The sequence below is a fragment of the Eurosta solidaginis genome, chromosome 2, assembly GCF_040869045.1.
Source record: "Eurosta solidaginis isolate ZX-2024a chromosome 2, ASM4086904v1, whole genome shotgun sequence".
Lineage (NCBI taxonomy): Eukaryota > Metazoa > Arthropoda > Insecta > Diptera > Tephritidae > Eurosta > Eurosta solidaginis.
The window spans coordinates 237,292,334-237,314,332 of NC_090320.1; the positions used below are offsets into that span (position 1 = coordinate 237,292,334).

Below are 21,999 nucleotides of genomic sequence, written 5' to 3' on the forward strand. Positions count from 1 at the left end.
GTGTAGATTTTGCTTAGAGCGTGTTTATTCTTTTCTTTATCAAGCTTACTTGCTTCATTGGCGCTTAACCGACCATTTAAACGGTTATGGCTGTCCATCAAGGCGCGCCAGTCACTCCTTCTCTGGGCTAACTGGTCCGTTTTAGGTCGTCTATTCACATTAATTCCTTTTTCTTAAGCACGTGTACATGGAACTTTGAAATGCACGAACCTTTCCGTTGATTCTGTCAGGATTCCAGAAAACATAGGATCAATTTTGATACCTCTGTCCAGCTCTTCCTTATTAAAAAGCGTTTACTTGTTACCTTAAAAAAAAGAAGAAAATAATGACAGATGGCTTGAAAACATGCTCTTTTCAACCTCCTAAGCAGTGCATCCCTACATGTATGGATAATTTTATATCAGCTGCTCCAAATCACGTAAATTCCGACAACATATTCCATAGTTTGATAAATGCTATAATTATTAGAATTAAAATTAATCTTTGAAGATATTGCCTGAATGTTTGAGAGTTTCTAGCTATGGAAAATTGCTAATAGAACGAAAACAAATAATTTTGAACCTTTGAAGCAGGCTGTACTATAATGCTTGGAATCCCGTCCATCTCAACATTATTAACTCTAAAATTCGGAATTTATGTGATCCACGTAGTGTCTTAAAACTCAATCTACTTATTCTGTATACCATCTAGGGGCAACAATGACCGGACCTGTGTTCTTTGAATTTATTTAATTTGAATAATTGAGCTGAATGAAAAAATAAAATTTTGAGTTATATCTGTTAAAAATAATATAGGCGAAATGTGCATCTTAGTAGTCTGTAAGATTTGATCAATCTAGATGCCGTGATGCCTAATATCAGAATTCGGTTGGAAAATGTTTCGTAACGGAATTTTTGTTTCAAAAACGTATATGAAACAAGTAAGGAAGGCTAAGTTCGGGTGTAACCAAACATTACATACTCAGCTGAGAACTTTGGAGACAAATTTGTCTTTTTCATGGATACATACAAATGTTAATACTAAAAAGTGGAGCAACTTGCCTTTGCAATCTTTCTTCAGCTAACAATTCGTTTTATTTGAATTTTTTTTTTGAAATATGAAAATTTGGTTAAATTTGAACGCATTTCTTTATCATTATTTTTTAAATCACCCTTGAAATATTTTCGAAGCGCTCTTAATTATGAGTCCGATAAGAGTCCGAAATTGTAGACCAAGGGTGACGTTTTTTGAAACGATTTTCCTTCATGCTTTGTCAAATAAGGGAAAATCACCATGTAGGAAAATTAACCTGGGGTAACCCTGGAATGAAAAAAGAGTATTTTAAAAGGGAGTGGGCCTTAGTTCTATAGATGGACGCCTTTTCGAGATATCGCCATAAAGGTGGACCAGGTGTGACTCCATAATGTTTTTGTACGATATATGCATCAAATGTAAGGTATTAATGAGGGTTTTAAAAGGGAATGGCGCTTAGTTGTATACGTGAAGGCGGTTTCGAGATATCTACCAAAATATGGACCACGGTGACCCAGAATATCATCTGTCTGGTACCGCAAATTTATTTATATATGGAATACCACGAACAGTATTCCTGCCATGATTCCAAGAGCTTTTGATTTCGCCCTGCAGAACTTATTCATTTTCTTCTACTTAATATGGTAGGTGTCAAACCCATTTTACAAAGTTATTTCTAAAGTTATATTTTGCGTAAAAAAACTAATCCAATCACCATGATTCATCCCTTTTTCGTGTTTGGTATAAAATTTTGGCACTTTTTTCACTTTTCGAAATTTTCGAAATCGAAAAAGTGGGCGTGATCATAGTCGGATTTGGCTCATTTTTAATACCAAGATAAAGTGAGTTCATATAAGTACGTGAACTTAGTAAAGATATATCGATTTTTGCTCAAGTTATCCTGTTAACGGCCGAGCTGAAGGACAGATTGTCGACTGTGTATAAAAACTGGGCGTGGCTTCAACCGATTTCGCCCATTTTCACAGAAAACAGTTATCGTCATAAAAACTATGCCCTTACCAAATTTCTCAAAGATTGGTAAATTTTTATTCGACATATGGCATTAAAAGTATTCTAGACAAATTAAACGAAAAAGGGCGGACCCAGGCCCATTTTGAAATTTTCTTTTATTTTTGAATTTTTTTGCACGATATCATTACTGGAGTTGAATGTTGACATAATTTACTTATATACTGTAAAGATATTAAATTTTTTGTTAGAATTAGACTTTTAAAATTTTTGTCATCCGATTTTGCTAATTTTTATTTAAAACACATATAGTAACAGGGGTAACGCTCCTGCCAAATTTCATCATGATATCTTCAACGACTGCCAAATTACAGCTTGCAAAATTTTCAAATTACCTTCTTTTAAAAGTGGACGGTGCCACTCCCTTTGTTAAAATTTTGCTAATTTTCTATTCTGCGTCATAAGGTCAACCCAGCTACCAAGTTTCATCGCTTTATCCGTCTTTGGTAATGAATTATCGCATTTTTTCGGCCTTTCGAAATTTTCGATATCGAAAAAGTGGGCGTGATTATAGTCCGATTCCGTTCATTTTAAATAGCGATCTGAGATGAGTTCTCAGGAACTTACATACCAAATTTCATTGAGATACTCAAGTTATCGTATTTACGGACAGACGGACGGACATGGCTAAATGAATTTCTTTTTTCGCCCAGATCATTTTTATCTCCATTAGTTTATGCCGTTACGGGGTACCGTTATGCGAAAAAAATTAATATACTCTGTGAGCTCTGCTCAGCTGCGTATAAAAATACGGAGATGGGCCATTTTGGAATTGGTAGCCGAGATAGCGTGATGTTTCAGCCAGATGAAAATATGAAGTTTCGTTAAGTGCTCACTGATTTTTCAAATAGAAACTCAAAATAAAATTTCTTTTTTAAATGATGCAAAGTTTTTGATAATTTAGCCCAAAGTGCGCTACTGATAATTTTTGTACTGCATGTTTTTCTCGGTTCTCATCAAATCTGATATCGTCTTTATCTTCTTAAAGCTAACATTCAAATATACATATGTAGTGAGGATGTTGACTAAACTGACTTCCACTCACACAAGCATATGTTAACACAACCAGATATGGCATATAAACTTACACGCACACAGCGAACGTAAAACTCATAGAAGTCAACCAACTTTTATAGCGAAAGCGAAAACCATTATTTTGTGAGCGAAAGTATTCTTTCTATTTTGTGGGCTAAAATCGCCACTCTGCCACCCATATCCGCACACATAGCCATGATTTGCTTCGCTTTTACCAACATTGAGGCTGCGCTGACGCCCTTTTTACTTGCTTTTAGCGTTTAGCCACAAATGCTGCTGTCGCCACTGTTGCCATTGCTGTTGTCGGTATTTTATACATATTGTTATTGTGTTGTTGTTGCTGCTCTTGTCGTTGCCGCTGTTCTTGCTACGACTTTCTGGCTATAAATACAAATGTTCTGGTCAGAATATGGCTTAAAACGCGTAAGTTATTCCACAAATATAGAAGACGCCGCGAGCGAGTGATGAGAGTATAAAATTCAAACAAACATAAAAAAATATATTCAAATGAAAACGGTGGAAATATAGTTCGAAAAGCGAAATAAGTGAATTATTCAACTTGAAAGTGTACACTAATTAAAATTAATAGAAAGAATTTTGTGGAGCATCACTTAAATAAATAAAATTTTGAATTGCCAAGGAATTTTTAAAAGGTGAATTTTAACTTCAGAGTTTTTTTATGTTAATGTGTGTGTAATATTTTGTGAATAACGGTTAATGTGTAATGGGTTGTGTGTGTTCAAATGAAATTGAAAGGTGCTCAATAAATGAAATAAATTAAGTAAGACGGGGCAGGAGCAAACCGGATGCATGAACAAAATGGGTTTATAAAGGATTTTCGGAAATTGACACATGGCGCAAAATTATTTTAATACAAAATTGTGAAGGTTCTGTGTTTCGAGATATGTATATGGATAACAAATTTTTTTATATAACCAACACAGAATTGACATGTTTTTCAAAATTTTACATTTAAGTTCCGAAAACTACAAATTCAAGTTCGAAATTTCCAATCTGAATCTGAGAAGCTTCTTAAAATCGATCTCAAAATTCAAAATTTACCAAATTCTTATCTAATTCTTTCGATCCGTGGTGCACCTAACGGAATTTTTTTTCCTTTTGTTCCTTTGTCACGGTGTCTTAACCTATGTGTGAAGTTTCACGTTTGTAGCTCAATGAGTAGTTACTTAAAAATCGATTGCAAGAATTGTATTGAACATGCGGGCAAACATTCAACCGACTTAATAAAAAGGAAATAATAATAATAATTTCCAACACACAAAGAAAAAGTTCGGAAAATTACAATCCAAGTTCAGAGTTTAAACTGAAATTCGGAAAAATCAAGTTCAGAAATTTAATTCAAGGCACAGGATTTCTAATTCAATTCAAAAGGTGACAACTTAAGTTTTGAATTCACCATTCAAGTTCAGAAAATTCCAATTCAAGTTTAGAACTTCCAATTTAATTGAACTTTAATTTTCTGAACTTAAATTTTTAATTTTCTTTACTTAAATTTAAAATTCTGAGCTTGAGTTGTAACTTTTTGAATTTGAATTGGGAATCATGTGACTTGAATTTACTTTCTGAACTTGGCTTTTGTGGATTTCAATTTAAACTGTGAACTTGGATTGCAATTTTCCGAACTTAAATTGTAAATTATTATTTTATGTACTTGAATTGAAAAGCTAAATAAACTTGTTTGACTTCTCAAAAACGCTAGAAATGCAGATTTATGCGGTTCTCACGTACGATTTCTAAAACAAAAAACAAATTCTTTATTGAAATGATCGAGTAAGTTAAATAAACGTTCGGTTTATTGACTATTTGTTTAATCAAAGTTCAGATTAATAATTTGTACGATAAATCTATTAGTTCCTTAATCAAAATAGTGACTAATCAACAACGGTCATTACTTGCTCAATTTTCAAACTTGTTAGTCTAAAATGGTTAATTTTGCTCTTTTATTGTAATGTTGGCTGTGAAAAAACAGAGGCGTAGCTGTGGTGTTGTTTCAGTGATGCGAAAGGACTTCATCGCAAATTACTGTAACGTTTCGCCACGTTCGCAGTCCAGGCGAGGGTCTTTAATATAGCGTTAAAGTGCGTCTACGCACCTACGAAAGATATGGCTGAAGTCGGTAATGATTTATTTTGCGTTATACAGCAAAATATAGACGCGGTAATACAGAGGTTGCATCAAAATCAAGCCAGGCGACTTTAACGCATTGTTAAATGAAACAACCTTGGGTAGTATAGTCGCAAAATGAATGAATTGAAAAAAAATTTGCCTTTATGAAGTGATTTCTCAGTTCGGTTAAGGTTGATGGACTTTGCCGGCGCTCAAAATTTGGTTTTCTGTAGTACAAAGAAACACCAAACTATTTTCTTGTGTACTGAACAAAGAACACGAAATGAAATTGATTACGACGTGGATGAGCACAGGACCTTTACCTAGTGACAGCCAAGATAAACACATGCATGTGTGTAGAAAGAAAAAGGCGCGCAGTATTACAACGAGAGTTTGCAGCTTAGAAACTACTCACGGAAGACAGGTATCTTCGACCAACTTTGTACCAGTGCAGTGGGAGCACATTGCTCTCTCATTACATACCGCTGCTGCGAAGACTACCAGTTTACAGCTAGCCCGTAAAAACAACTGGTAGATGGGGAGTACCGACCTACATAGGAATAATGTCAGAAACGTCTACGAAAAAATCGAGTGGATTAGTTAGGGTTTTAAGACCGGGATAGATTCCTGCAGAAATGATGATAATAGCGACATAGTAATTGGTATACAATGCGTGCCCGTCCACATTGGAGCACTTCTCCTAATTGATAGATATCGCAAGAAAAGGCGAACCAGATACTCCAATAGGTGATGCCAGTATATGTGTCCTGCTATCCTACAGTGACGAAATGAATGAAATGATAATAATTTAGATAAAGAATAAGAAAGCTCTGCTAAACGACGGACTAGCTGCCAAGCTGTTCAAGCACAGATGCGAGGCGTTGATTAGGGGGCTACCCGCGGCAGGTATGCCTGTCGTAAAATTCGAATACAATACCCAAATTATCAGGGGACTACTTAGAGCATAAATAAATAAATGCAACGCGCGAGTGGCATGAAGAGTTCAATAAGGTAATATTAAATCGTTCACGAAATTGTCAGGCTTGTATACCTTAATGGTGCTTGTAAACGAAACGTACCGGAGAGTGTCTCTATCGCTACAACAACAACAACAACATCCATATCCCTAGAGAAAACTCAAACACGCACCTTTTTCGGTCGAATTCAAAACATCTTTGGATAGCGCGAAAAGGATGGGTCCTGGCATTGGCATGGTGGTATATGTGAGTTCTTATGTTAAAAAGTGATGTTTGCACTGGGTAGGTAGGAAATTGAGAAGTTAAATCCCCTTTCAGCGAACAAAAGTTAGGTTTGCGATGGGTCAGCGATTATTCTTGGTGCACTTTGTGTTAATAATCTGACGTAGCATTCAAAATATGTAGAGGTAAGCTTGTTCCCAAGCTCGTATGCATCTCATGTACATATTTTCCATTTTGCATAAAAAATAAGTTAAACTTTAAAGTATTTCGCAAGTACTTCGTAAATATTCATAAATAAAATATTTGCTCTCATTTGTACTCGCAACAGTCGTAATTACTAAGCGAATTAAAAAACTTTAAGTAGGTATATGGAAAGAGAAGGGAGCGTCATTTGCATAAATGCATATGGATGGGCATATGAAGTTAAATTATTTAGTAGCAGCCTGGAACGGAGTCACCAACTTTAGTACACACGCACACATACTTTACATTAGGCTGGGTCGGTGATCATATGAAATAAAGATGCGGTGACATAAAGTTAACGGCTATGAGTAAAACAGACCTTCTCCAAAGGCTATACGTTCAATTGGTCTTATGATGATTTTATATAGCCATAAGGTCAATTGATCGTATGAGCCCTATTTGCTCTATTCATTCGACTGAACAAAAAAAAAAAATATAATTACCTGTATTTGAATAGCGATACATGCTTAAATTGCTTTATACGATTATTTTTGTTATTGATATTAGATAAAAACAAGTAAGGAAGGCAAAGTTCGGTTGTAACCGAACATTACATACCCAGCTGCCAAACTCCAGCTTGCAAAACTTTAAAATTACCTTCTTTTAAAAGTGGGCGGTGCCACGCCCATTGTCCAAAATTTTACTAATTTTCTAGTCTGCGTCATAAGGTCAACCAAACTACCAATTTTCACCACTTTATCCGTCTTTGGTAATGAATTATGGTACTTTTTCGGTTTTTCGAAATTTTAGATATCGCAAAAGTGGACGTGGTTATAGTCTGAATACGTTCATTCTAAATAGAGATCTGAGATGAGTACCTAGGCACCTACATACCAAATTTCATTAAGATACCTCAAAATTTACTCAAGTTATCGTGTTTACGGGCAAACAGACGACGGACATGACTAAATGAATTTCTTTTTTCGCCCAGATCGTTTTGATATATAGAAGTCTATATTTATCTCGATTAGTTTATGCCGTTGCGGGGTACCGTTATGCGAACAAAATTAATGTACTCTGTGACCTCTGCTCAGCTGAGTATAATTACAAAGTTTGCAAACAGCGATGGTTACTAGGGCATGTTTCTGAATTTAACTTCTTCATCGGCTAGCTTACATACATATTTTATACAAATACTTTATCCTCTCAACCATATGAATTAAATACAGATAATTATATTGATATAATAGTGAACAGCGGAAGTTCTGCTTATAAAAGCAATGCTATAGACCCAATGCTGCCAAGCTCTTAGAGCGCGCCTTTAATTATTCCACACAATTAGGATTAAAAAGCATATAGAATTAGTATGTACCTAAATAGTGAATAAAGGAATAGCAACAAAGAGGCAACACTTAGAGACCAATTGAAAAGCGAGCAGCGAGGTATTCATATAGCTGAGCGGATAAAGGCATGTTGCTTTACAATAGTATAAAATCTGAATGATAGAGATTTCGAGTTCAATACTCAGCTCCCGAGAAGCTAGCTGATCGTAGAAGTGGAATTCAGAAAGGACATGTAACCAGCGCCGTTTGTAAACTTTGTAATTTTTCTCTAATATCAATAAAAAAAATATGTACTGACAATAAAATGTAAATTCACCAATTGTTGAAATTTTAATTGACCTTTTGGCCTCTTGAGCTTTTTGGCCGTGTCAGAAAAGGAGAAGGATAATAATATCAATATTTTGACATTGCAGCCATTTGAAATTTTAGGTTATGACCGTTTCATATGGTCATAATGGAGGGTGATGTAAGGTCAACGGTAATAACGTCAATTGACCTTACGACCACTTAAAATGACAACAAAGTGAATTGAAGATATGAACAAATGAAGTGCCACAATATCAAATTTGAAATGTTTACCATGTCAACAATATTAGTGTTATGACCGTCCTCCTTTCCTCAAATGGTCATAAAGTCAACTCCTTTTTCTCAAGTAGCCATAAGTTCAATTATTTCGTTTTGCACATACATTGTAATGAAAAGATATTTTTTTATTAAACATTTTCCGATATGGCGCTCCTTTTACTATATTTCGGTTCCATTGTAGTGAAAAATCAGATAAAAAACTGACCCAATGATGCTATTTTTTATTTAAAATTTTCGCTGCGTTTTTCTAATTCAGGTTTCATTACAACACAAAATCGGTTTAAAAGTTGGGCCGGTGACATGTTTAACTAAACGCCTTATCTATTTACATATGTAATTCTTCCAAAATAAATAAATTTGCAAAAGTCGACCTAAAAATGTTGGTGCTCTAGTTAAGAGAGTCCCGAGCTGAAATTATAAATATGTACATTAGGGAGGGTCGATTTAAAAATCGCTCATCGCTCAATCGCTCGCTGGCAATGGGCGATTTTTTTGCCTCCCCACAAAACGACCCGGCCTAGTGTAAATATATTATTTTAACTTGCTTTTTGAGACCCTATTTGCAAAATTTCATTTTGGTCTTGAGAAGCTCTATAGCACCTCTACTGGCCGTTTAAGCTCAGCTGTCGTTTTCACAATGTCTCTTCATAGTTTGATGTAGCCAGAAGCACATTTTGAGTGAAAACCGCTTCTTCACATATGTTTCAAGGTTTCAACTTTATGTTTTGACCCAGCCTAGTATTCATATACAAAATCAAAAAAAGCGCGCATAACACAAATAGAAAAGAAAAAATAATAAAGTTAGTATCAAGGTTTAATTATGTTACTACAAACAAAACAATGTAAACAACTAAAAACAGAAAAAAATGCTTAAATATTATTTCGGTACTGCAAGTACTTTCGTCATATTCACTGTTGTACCGATATATTTGAAAACAAAGAGTGCGCCTAACGTAGGCACATTCACATAACCACACAAATATTTCTATGTACGTATGTACATTTTTATACTCAGCTGAGCAAAGCTCACAGAGTATATTAACTTTGTTCGCCAAACGGTAATCCGTAACGGCATAAACTAATCGAGATATATATAGACTTCTATCTATCAAAATGATCTGGGCGGAAAAAGAAATTCATTTAGCCATGTCCGTCCGTCCGTCTGTCCTTCCGTCCGTCCGTAAACACGATAACTTGAGTAAATTTTGAGGTGTGTTAATGAAATTTGGTATGTAAGTTCCTGGGCACTCATCTCAGATCGCTATTAAAAATGAGCGAAATAGGACTATAACCACACCCAGTTTTTCGATATCGAAAATTTCGAAAACCCGTAAAACTGCGATAATTCATTACCAAAGACGGATAAAGCGATGAAACTTGGTAGGTAGGTTGACTTTATGACGCAGAATAGAAAATTTGTAAAATTGTATACAATGGGCGTGGCACCGCCCACTTTTAAAAGAAGCTAATTCAAAAGTTTTGCAAGCCGTAATTTGGCAGTCGGTGAAGATAAAAAAATAAAATTTAAAAAGTCAAATTTTAACAAAAAATTTAATATCTTTACAGTATATAAGTAAATTATGTCAACATTCAACTCCAGTAATGATATGGTGCAAGAAAATACAAAATTAAAAGAAAATTTCAAAATGGGCGTGGCTCCGCCCTTTTTCATTTAATTTGTCTAGAATACTTTTAATGCCATAAGTCGAACAAAAATTTACCAATCCTTTTGAAAGTTGGTAAGGGCATAGCTTCTATGCCGGTAACTATTTTCTGTGAAAAGGGGCGATATCGGTTGAAGCCACGCCTAGTTTTTATACACAGTCGACCGTCTGCCTATCCTCTTGGCCGTTAAAAAGATAACTTGAGCAAAAATCGATATATCTTTACTAAACTTAGTTCACGTACTTATCTCGACTCACTTTATCTTGGTTAAAAATGGGCGAAATCCGACTATGACCACGCCCACTTTTTCGATATCGAAAATTTCGAAAAATGAAAAAAATGCCATAATTACATACCAAATACGAAAAAAGGGATGAAATATGGTGATTCTGGGTCACCCTGGTCCACATTTTGGTCGATATCTCGAAAACGCTCTCACACATAATACTAAGGGCCACTCCCTTTTAAAACCCTCATTAATACCTTTTATTTGATACCCATATCGTACAAACACATTATAGAATCACCCCTGGTCCACTTTTATAACGATATCCCGAAAAGGCCTCCACCTATAGAACTAAGGTCCACTCCCTGTTAGATACCCATTACCACCTTTCACTTGATACCCTTGTCATAAAAACACATTCCCTAGGTTCATTTTCCTACATGGTGATTTTCCTTTATTTTGTTTCCAAAGCTCTCAGCTGAGTATGTAATGTTCGGTTACACCCGAACTTAGCCTTCCTTACTTGTTATTTATAGAAGCATTTGAACCACAAATTTAAGCTTACACAATATTTAAGAAACAAAAGATATACCCGCAATTACGAAATAGTTAAATCTACACTACTTTTAACTTTATATACAATTTCGCCTCGTTAAAGTTTTTCAAAGAAAAAAAAAACAAGTATTACAAAATGACGTAAAACTTTTAAACAGATGAAAATGAACGCTAGAAATGTTTGAGATTAAATCAGAATGGGAAATTAAGAAAACAATGAAGCTGAAAAAGAAAAAGATGACATACCTATTTTTTGTATTGCGACAAATATATAAATAAATTTGTTGAGGAGCAGTTCATAAGTTCATGATTTTTGATTAGTGCAGTTTAAGTAGATTGGAAGGAGGACAAATGAGTGGTTCCTTAACGGACTGTTGGGTGTCATTATCATAGTATCAAATACTTACTTACTTAATTGGCGCTTAATCGGTTATGGCCGTCCAACAAGGCGCGCCAGTCGCTCCCTCTCTCTGCCAACCGGCGCCAATTGGTCACACCAAGGGAGTTTAAATCGTGTTCCACCTGGTCTTTCCAACGGAGTGGGGGTCGCCCTCTACCTCTGCTTCCATAGGCGGGTTCCGATAGAAAGACTTTCTTGGCCGGAGCGTCATCTTTTATTCACATAACATGGCCTAGCCAGCGCAGCCGCTGCGTTTTAATTCGCTGGACTAAGTTGATGTCTGCGTATAGCTCGTACAGCTCGTCGTTAAATCTTCTGCAGTAATCGCCATCGCCAAAGTGTAGAACTTTTCTTTCGAACACTCCCAGAGCTGTTTCATCTGTTGTTGTCATGGTTCATGTTTCTGCGCCATATAGCAGGACGGGAACGATACGTGACTTGTAGAGTAAGATTTTCGTTTGTCAAGAGAGGACTTTACTTTTCAATTGCCTACCTAGTTCAAAGTAGCATTTATTGGCAAGAGTGATTCTTCGCTGGATTTCAGAGCTGCCGTATAAGTTTTGCGGGGAAACCAAATTCAGACATAGCGGCATATAGGCAGGTCCTTTTCATGCTGTTGAAGGCGGCTTTAAAATCGACGAAGAGGTGATGGTGTCGATTCTTTCTTCGCGGGGTTTTCTCAAGATTTGGCGCATTGTGAAAATGTGGTCGATGGTAGATTTACCAGGTCTGAAGCCGCACTGATAAGGTCCAATCAGCCGATTCAGGGTGTCGTTCAATCTTTCGTACAATATACTTGACAGGACCTTATATGCGATATTAAGAAGGCTGAAAGAACACTTAGATTCCAATCGTCGGGCAGTGTCAAATACATTACGGTTTTTGTTGATGCTGTTACAATTCACTCTCGGCAAACGAAAATCAGCGAATTAAAAGGCAGCCACTACGATATCTAGGCAATGTTAAGCGAATGAAAGACGACGCTCTGTCTATGAAAGTATTTTTTATCGGAATCCGTCTACGGAAGCAGAGGAAGAGGGCGGTTCCCATTCCCTTGGTTTCGCCAATTAAGTAAGTTAAATTTCTTAGCCTTCTATTATGGACCCGCGCACTCAAAGATCTGTCGAAAAAATTCTTTAACGGAGGTCCAAGGAAACCGGCAGTTTTAAAAGAGTTGAACCATTAAGTGGGTTTGTTGTTAGCGGTTTTGGTCGCATAGCACAATTTAAAATATTTATACGGGTATCTATACGCCGGACTTTCGTTTCTTTAAAAAGCTTAACCAGACAAGGTTTCCCTTTTAAAAATACACAGGCTGACAAAATATGAAAAAAAAAAATGCGCAGATCCAGAAATGAGGCAATATATTTCGCAGGTTTTTTGGTCCTCTACATCTGAATATCGAGCAAGACTTCTCATTTTGGTTCTTATTTCCGAGATATTCTTACATAAATGTACAAAAATCAAGTATTTGGCAGCATTTAATACGGTATTTTGACACAAACTTTTTTTTTCACTAACAATCTACATACACCGTTGAAAAGTGAAATATTTTCCCTCTTTCTTATATAGTCGTGTTACATGAATGTTTTTGTACTCTACGTCCTTGATCGCTGCGAATAAAAACATTATCGGAAGCATACTTTCAGGCGGTGTTTAAGATACTGAGTTTGAAGTTGTGTAGGAGATTAAATAGTCGATATAATTAATATCTTTTAACTTTAACGCTTTATTTTATTAGTTAAAGATAGTTTTATTTGCAACTTACATAGTTGGCTGAACTCGCCTACGTGCAGTTATTAAGTGACCAATGCGCCTAAAAGTAAGCTTCAAATTGGTTAAAAAATTGTGTATGTAAAAAGTATCACACACCTAATACAGTTTAAAGGACAATATCTGAAATCGTTAAGGAAGCCTTCTACAAAATGTATCTACATTTTCAAGGAAAATAGTTGCACTTTAAATAAAATCTTTCATGTTAGGTTAGGTTGAACCGGCTGGTCTGTGAGAACATCATATAGACTGAATCAGTCCGTAGTGCTACCAGAAGTATGTTTAACCGCCAAACTGATAAGCCCTTGATAGGTTATAACATAGCTCCATCCTCTTGACAAATACTAGACGTTTTTTGGGCCCTATGCCACTTGCTGCTTCTAGGTCTGACAGCTGTATCACTCCTAATAACTGAAGTCTTAGCCTGTCAAGCGCAGGGCATGAACTCAAAACGTGCTCGATCACTTTCTCCTACAACCCGCACTACCTACAATTGCTATCACTGTCATACCCGTCATAGGTCTACAGTACTCTCTTTTTGATGCTAGAAGTAACTTTGTTAATCCAAGGCCGGGTCCACTTGGTGTATCGTGTTCAACTCTCGCCTTCTCGCAATATCGCTCAATCTAACTGGGGCGTCTAAGGAGCAAGCTTCGAAAGATGCGCCGTTTTTTCAGCCATTGGAGTACACCTGTATCTTATCGTCCGCCAATTGAGCGGCATTGCGCTAACCATGTACCATCCAATTTTAAGTGTTGCTTTGTACTAAAAGGAAGTTATCGTGAGAAAAGAGCCTTGTGAATACATATATCAGAAATATGTGTTTTTAGTACTTTTAAGTAGAAATTTCTCAAAAAACCAAACCAATTTTCCGAATTCAGCGGATACAGATTAAGCGTATCAAAGGCCTTTAGAAAAGCATCAGCTCATTTCTCGGTCTAAAAGTTGTCGGCCTGTGTAGTTTTCAGTAATCATAAGCCCGAATTTTCATTCACTTCAGATATTCTGATACTTAGGTACTAATTTTGGATCATACCGATTACACGTAAATGTTGCAAACCTTATCAGTAGTCCCTCGTAAACAAAGTATGACAGCATTTCAGCTTGTGGTTATGAGCGAAGATTTGCTAACCTGCTTTAAATAATTAAGATTTTTATCTGACATTTCTTATTTGAAATAAACGTAGCTTTTACGGAAACTGCATGCTTATTCTGAAAACGCGAAGGATCTTAATCAATTGGCGATTAACGTTACAAGCGGTTTTGGCAGTGGCTTACAAACCTATTTCTGCTTTGCGGTAACTGACAACAATTGGCAATATCACCTGTGGGGTATCCAACTTCCAATGTTTTCTGTTGTTTTTTATCCATTTGCATGATATGACCTAGCCAACGAGTCCTTGTGGCTTTTATTCCGTGCACTATGTTCATATCTGCGCAAAGCTCTTAGAAAAGGGATGATTAAGACTGTGTAATTCTGTGCTGTCTTGAGTTTTTAAGTTGACACCGAGGATGGAGTTACTGGTGCTGACACCCTATTTCGGGACACCGTGGCGCAATATGGCACAACACCAGATTAGTGGCGGCCGCCGTGGTGTGGCAGTAGCGTGCTGCGCCTATCATACCGAAAATCCTGGGTTCACGCAACATCAAAATTTTAGAAACAAGTTTTTTCAATTAAAGGAATGTTCTAAGCGGGGTCGCCCCTCCGCAGTGAGCTGGCAAGCACTGCGAGCTTTTTCGAGGACAAAGAAAGATGAACATACAATACGTTGGTTGTTTTTGTTGTTGTTGTAGCAGTGCTACGCCCCACCTAACAGCCGCGACCGATCACAAATTGTCATCAATATCCTCTAACGGGAGTCCAAGGAAACTTGCAGTTTCAACAGGAGTGGACCATAATGAAAGGGGTTTTAGAGGCGTTGGTTCCACATTACAATTAAAGAGATGGTTGGTATCATGTGGGGACACATTGCAAGCGGGGCATACATTTTGAATGTCGGGGTTGATTCTGGATAGGTAAGAGTTTAACCTGTTACAGTACCCAGAACGAAGTTGAGCAAGAGTGACACGCGTTTCCCTGGGGAGTATGCGTTCCTCTTCCACAAGTTTTGGGTACTTTTCTTTGAGCACTGGATTCACCGGGCAATTCCTGACATAAAGATCCGACGCCTGTTTGTGGATTTCACCAAGGACCTGCTTGTGTTTTTTTGCTTCACACGGCTTGGTTCTCAGGTGCCGTATTTCCTCAAAATGCTTACGGTGGTGACTCCTTAAGCCCCTAGGCGGTGTTGGCTCATCAATCAGATGTCTGTTTGGATGCCAGATGCCAGGTTTCTGGGTATTCAACAGGAACTGTTTGGTTAGCATCTCATTTCTCTCCCTGATGGGGAGTATTCTCGCTTCATTATGTAGATGGTGTCCTGGGGACATAAGAAGGCGGCCCGTGGCGATTCTGAGAGCAGTATTTTGGCAGGCCTGTAGCTTCTTCCAGTGCGTAGTTTTTAGGCTTGGCGACCATATGGGTGACGTGTAGCACGTAGACGGCTGACCAATTGCTTTGTATGTAGTAATGAGCGTTTCTTTATCTTTTCCCCAGGTATTGTCAGCAAGGGATTTGAGGATTTTATTACGGCTCTGGATTTTCGGAACAATTGCGGCTGCGTGCTCACCAAAATGTAGATCCTGATCAAACGTCGCACCCAAGATTTTGGGGTGTAGGACAGTCGGTAGCGTTGTGCCATCGACGTGGATGTTCAAAATGGTCGAAATTTGTTGTAAATAAGGTCGCGGAAGATTTAGTCGGTGATAATGTCAGGTTCCGCGAGGCGAAAAAACTGGAGAGATCAGGGAGGTAGCCGTTTATTCTGTTGCAGAGCTCATCGATCTGTGGGCCTGGGCCTGTGGCCATTATTGTGCAGTCATCGGCGTATGAAACGATAGTGACTCCTTCTGGTGGTGAAGGTAGCTTAGATATGTAGAAATTAAACAAAAGCGGGGATGGGACACCACCCTGTGGCACCCCTTGTTTAATTCTTCTTGGTACTGATGTTTCGTTTCTAAATTGCACCGATGCCTGCCGACTACCCAGATAATTTGCGGTCCACCTTTTAAGACATGGGGGAAGGGTAGACCCTTCCAGGTCTTGCAGTAACGTGCCATGGTTGACCGTATCTAAAGCTTTTGATAGGTCTAGCGCTACGAGTACTGTTCTATGATGGGGGGTTTGATTTAAACCGCAATTTATCTGGGTGCTGATGGCATTTAGCGCGGTGGTGGTGCTATGGAGTTTTCTGAAGCCATGCTGATGAGAGGCTAGCTGCAAATTTGCTTGGAAGTAGGGGAGCAAAAAAGCTTCAAGCGTCTTTGCTACTGGCGATAGGAGAGATATCGGACGATACGACTCTCCTATGATAGCTGGTTTCCCAGGCTTTAGTAGCGGGACCATCTTGGCCATTTTCCATTTTTCGGGTATGACAAAGGTGGAAAGAGACAGGTTGAAGACATGCGCTAAATATTTGAAACCCTCTTTCCCTAGGCTTTTAAGCATCGGCATGGCTATGCCGTCTGGGGCCACTGCTTTGGATGGTTTAGCATGAGCGATGGCATCCTCAACTTTTTTGGCGGTGATGGTAATTGGTGACGCGCTGAACTTATGTTTACGTGCGTGTCTGTTGGCCCTCCGTCTATCTTTGTCGACCGTAGAATGCACTACATATTGACGGCAGAAAGCGCTCGCGCATTTTTTCGAATCCGACAGCACTTTATCGCCGAAGGCGATGGAAACTTTGTAATTGTGCTTAGACGGATTCGATAGGGACTTTACGGTGGACCAAAGTTTACCCACACCGGGGGTCGCCTGGGTCGAGCTGTCTTATAAGGTCACGTTCTCGCGCTAAATTTGCGGCCTCCGGCGGGAAGTGGGGCCGAATTTCGGGAATTCTCCCGGCGGGAATGAAACGTGCCGAAGCGGATTCAATGACCTTGCGGAAAGCACGCTCCCCTTGGCGGACATCAGTCGGGATAGGGAGGGCAGCAAAGCGGTTGTCTGTAAAAGATTTGTATTCCTCCCACTTTCCTTTTTTAAAGTTTATGAAAGTGTGTTTTTCTGTAACGATGAAGTCGGCGGTACGCTCGAACGAAATAAGTATAGGCAGGTGGTCGGATGCCAATGTTACCATCGGCTGCCAGTTGACGCAGTTTATGAGTTCTGCGCTCACGATTGAGATATCCGGCGAACTGTGACAGCTTCCTACCATACGTGTGGGGGCGTCTCCGTTTATTGTGCAGAACGTCGTTTCTTCTATTTGATCCGCCAACATCTCACCCCTACTGTCCGCCCGCAAGTTTGAATGCCATAGATCGTGATGGGCATTAAAGTCGCCTAAGATAATGCGATTGTTGCCAGTGAGTAAGGCGCTAATATTAGGGCGGTATCCACTGGGGCAACAGGTGGCAGTAGGGATGTAGAAGTTGTTGATTTCTAGGTTTGCATCGTCTGACCGGACAGATAGGCCTTGGCGTTCTAAGACATTGTCCCTGCGGTCGATGCCAGCATCAAATATATGATATTGCACAGAGTGGTGTATGATAAACGCGAGGCCACCTCCATTTCCGCTCATGCGATCTTTTCTGTGGACATTTTACCCAGAACAGGTTTGCCGTACAGATCTTGCTGTGAGTTTAGTCTCTTGAATCGCAGCAATGCGGATGTTGTGCCGCTTCATGAAATCGACTATCTCCGTGATCTTCCCAGTTAATCCATTACAGTTTAACTGCAGAATTCTGAAGTGCATAGGGGGAGACGTCGCCACTCTGGGAGTAAGTAACGGGTGACTACGCCTGGGGTGAGGAAGGCCAGGACGCAACTGCTGTTGTGGCCCTGGGATTGGGCGTCCTTGCGACCTGGCAACATGGCGCAATGAAACCCGTCGAGGGGTTGCCGTCGCGGAGACCAGAACATCTTGGAAAGGGGCACCGCCCAAGGCAGGAGCTGCATTGGGCGGATGTCGCAAACATATATATTCTGTGCTGGCAAACGGTGCAAACGGGGTTAGGGACTAAGAGTCTGATTCCCTGACCTACACGATTGCTGCCGGAAAAGAGGGTGGGGGGGAGAAGATGGGGGCAGGGGCTGATGCTCAGCATTGCTACCGACTCTAATACGAAGATAGTAGTTATGAGTGGTAGCAGTTGTTTGAGTTGTTGGCGCCGCGGGGCGCGAGCAGCAGCGGGTACTAGTTGTGGCTTGCTGAGCAGCTGGGCTGCTGGAAGGTAGTGGGGGGTGCTAAGGCGTAGACTACGGGACGCCCTTGGACGTGAACAGCAAGGAGCCACAGAAGATTTATAAAAGTTACGTGGACGTCGGGTTTTTGAGATCAAGCCTAGAACAACCTGTCCGATGCAACCATCCCCTACACGAGACACACTGAACAGAGTATGACCGACCTAAAAATATTCTTTTCGGTCAGATGCAGCAAAACCATTTCTCAAGACCGGGGTCAGGAGACGGACCCGGATTGGATTCGATACCTTCCCGGAGCAAGAGAATATGGAACAGTCCCGCTGCAAGGAGCTGCTGGGAGGATGAGAATTTGTGGGAGGGACGCAACAAGTTAAATGGGGTTACACTGAAATGACAGTCCTTGGTCGGGAAAAATCCCGAATCGCTCCGGTACATAGAACCGACTGCCTTGGGAAGCGACAATACGTTGGTGGTTAAGGTTAATGATTTCAGATTGCATTTTTTGTTCCTGAGCAGTTTAGATCATCGGATATATATTTGGCATATGTTAAAAATCTGGCCGATAGCAAACTTACACAAGGTCTGAAGTAGCAATAATAAGGTACCATGTAATTTATAGTTAACTTGAGCGGCCGCTAGGCAGTGTTCTTCCGTCATCTGGGACTGGGGTAGAAGAAATGTACTTCCACTTTTGTCTTGTACAAATACATACTTAGAATTCCACTTTCAGATGTGGTCGATGACAAGCAGGGACTAAAATATCGGATAGCTAAGTAATGTAGCACCGAAGAGTAGGCATGCTTATCGCTGAGTTTGCCATTTAGTAGGCACACAGTTTGCATCACAGATTCCAGTGAAACTTGAACCTTGAGTTGAAAGAAAGGAAGAGGGTTCCCCCACTTTGATGCAAACTCGGCGGAGTACAAGATATTTATCTGAAATTTCCAACTGCCGTCGGGTGACGAAATACAGAAGTGTCCGTTTAAGCAATTAAGCGGCATATATGTAAGTAAGTAAGGTTGACTTGGCATGGAATGCCCCATTTTTTTTAGAGTTTTTTACTTTGAGTATTACACCGTCTACACCGTCTACACTCATATTTTATCATATATGCAGACATGTAAAATTTTTCTTTACAAAATTTATAGGCCAAAGCATTAACTCATAAACACACATCGATGCACAATTATTTTGCAAAATAAAATTGCGTATGGTCCACACAGAAATGAGATAACAATTTCCACTTTATGAGCACAACTGCGTCAGTCTAGCGTATTATGACGCTGCTGTTCTGTGTGTCCAACGGGAACTGCTCCTAATCTCCAATTGCACATTGTCGTTCGAAGGGACGCTTTGCGCTATTTCTTACACATAGACAGCACATAAACACACACACACACGTACGCTTACATGTTTAAGCCTACTTTTGTGACTCTGATTAGCCTGATGGTGTTATAAAATATCGAGTGATACAATTGAATTTATTGCAAAATTTTTCATTCGCTTCTTTTTGTTGGGTTTAGAAATTGGTTTACATGCAGATAAACAGATTAATTCATACTTGGATTACAGCTTCATATTAGGGGCATTAAACTTATCTGATAGAAAAGCATTTATGATTTTTGCATTTTTTCTTAGAGTTTTCCATACGGGTTTACCGGATTGAGGATAACTTTCAGAACCTTTATTGCTGCTGAGGGAAGATGATATAAGCATTGCGGCTTACCACTAATTTTACTGCAGACTGTGCTGTTTGGATGATCCTTTGGGAGATTAAGTGTCGATGTTTGCTATCCCTTAACTTCAATTGGAAAGGCAAGTGGTTTAATTGGGATTAAACAAGGCAACCCTAGTTAGATTTCTGAGAAGTGAGTGATTCCATTAACGCTTGCTTAACTTGACGTAATCTAACCAAGGTTTCTGCACACGAAGACCCATTCTATGTAACTTCCATAAGCGCTAACGCCTTCTTCACTGGCAGCAAATTTTTTGTTTTTCCTCCTTCCACCGCCAGCTTAATTTTGTTTGCCAATTTATTCGGCCCAGAGTAAGCAAAACCTTCAGCGGAACTGTAAAAGACCATATTATGGATATCATACATAATGTAACGAATTATATCCTTACGCTTAAACTCTGCTTCTAGTACTATCTTCTATGGCATCACGTACCCCCAGTGGGTTAAAGGCTTAGTATATTGAATAGTTTAGTGACGGCCGGCATGATGTTGTGTGTGTGTTCCGCCTACCCCTCCGAATATCCTGGGTTCAATTCCCGACAAAGCAACATAAAACATTTAGAAACAAGTTTTTAAATTAGAAAAAAGTTCTTCCAAGCGGGGTCGCCCCTCGGCAGTAATTTGGCAAACACTCCGAGTGTATTTCTGCCGTGAAGAGCTTCTCAGGAAAAACTCATTTGCCTTGCAGATGCCATTCGGTGTGTCAAGTTGCGAATACGCGTATTCTTTCTCATGGTGGAAAAAGAAAAATGAAAACGAAAACTAAAAAATAATTTCGGGCTATTTGAGAAGAGCGTCGCCGGCTTCTTATCGCTAACAACTGATACCGACAAGTTACTCCTTTATTGTCGGCTTATTTTCGATAGCGAACTATTATCGTCGAGCTATCGGTTTGTAAACGGCTTGTTACAGGCGAGCTATCGGGTTCTTATTGGTTTCTTATCAAATGGCGGACATTTGCAGAGCATTTATACAACATGGAACCCCATACTTGTTACGTGGATCGATTCTATGCCCAGGAGTAAGCTCGTCAATGCAAATTAAGAAGCTGGCTCCGTATGCAAAATAGCTAAAAGAGGCACCCCTCAGGGCCATGTGCTATCGCAACTTCTTTGAATACTGGAAGTTCATGAAATTCTAGAAAGCTTTGGGCAGAAGGAACGAGGGAAGTGGAATACGGTGACGAGTTAGTGATTCTGATCACTGGTAAATTCCTGCCAACAATTAGCGAGCTCATAGATACTGCACTTTGCGGCATTCCGCGATGAGCAGGACAAAATGGGCTGGGAGTAGATCCAACAAAATTAGAAATTTTCCTGTAGACAAGAAAAACTAATTCCCTTCTTTTGGCTTACGACGTTAAACGGTACAATGAAAAATCTCTCTTGTAAAGGAATATCTTGGTATAATACTAAACACTTAATTAAGCTGGAGAAAGAACGGTTGAGGTGGGATCAATGAAAGCTCTGGCAGCATACTACTTCTGCAAATGGGCTTTCGGGAGGAACTCTGAACTGTCACCACATATTATCCACGGCATGTACACCACATTCATTCGACCGATACTTACCTTTGGAACTTTTGTCTGGCCGCAGGCGCTAGACAGAAAAGAACAATCAACATAGGGCTGGGAAGGTGCTGAAGGTTGGATGTCTGGGAATGGTTGGACCTAATTTTTCATTTGATGGCGCTCCGATATGGCCAAGAAAGGGGCTCTATGACCAAGACAGTCCAACATGTATATAAAACGACCAAACACGTGTGCGCGACGATATAAGATGGCATAGGAAGGGAACGATTAAACAGAATCATAACTGACCTAACGGCCGACGCCGACCAAACTACGGCGTTTTTTTACTTCCAAGTTCAGAACAAAGGATATTCCTCA

General features: G+C 39.3%; 1 protein-coding gene across 2 annotated transcripts in view; it reads left to right on the forward strand.

The window, feature by feature from the left end:
• The first annotated feature begins 3,508 nt into the window (after positions 1–3,508).
• Positions 3,509–21,999, forward strand: part of Proc (Proctolin) — an 88,642-nt gene continuing 70,151 nt past the window's right edge. For both annotated transcript variants that reach the window (XM_067767332.1, XM_067767331.1), the window contains exon 1: positions 3,509–3,728. The gene's annotated coding sequence lies outside the window, so the exon portion shown is untranslated. The remainder of the gene's footprint in view (positions 3,729–21,999) is intronic.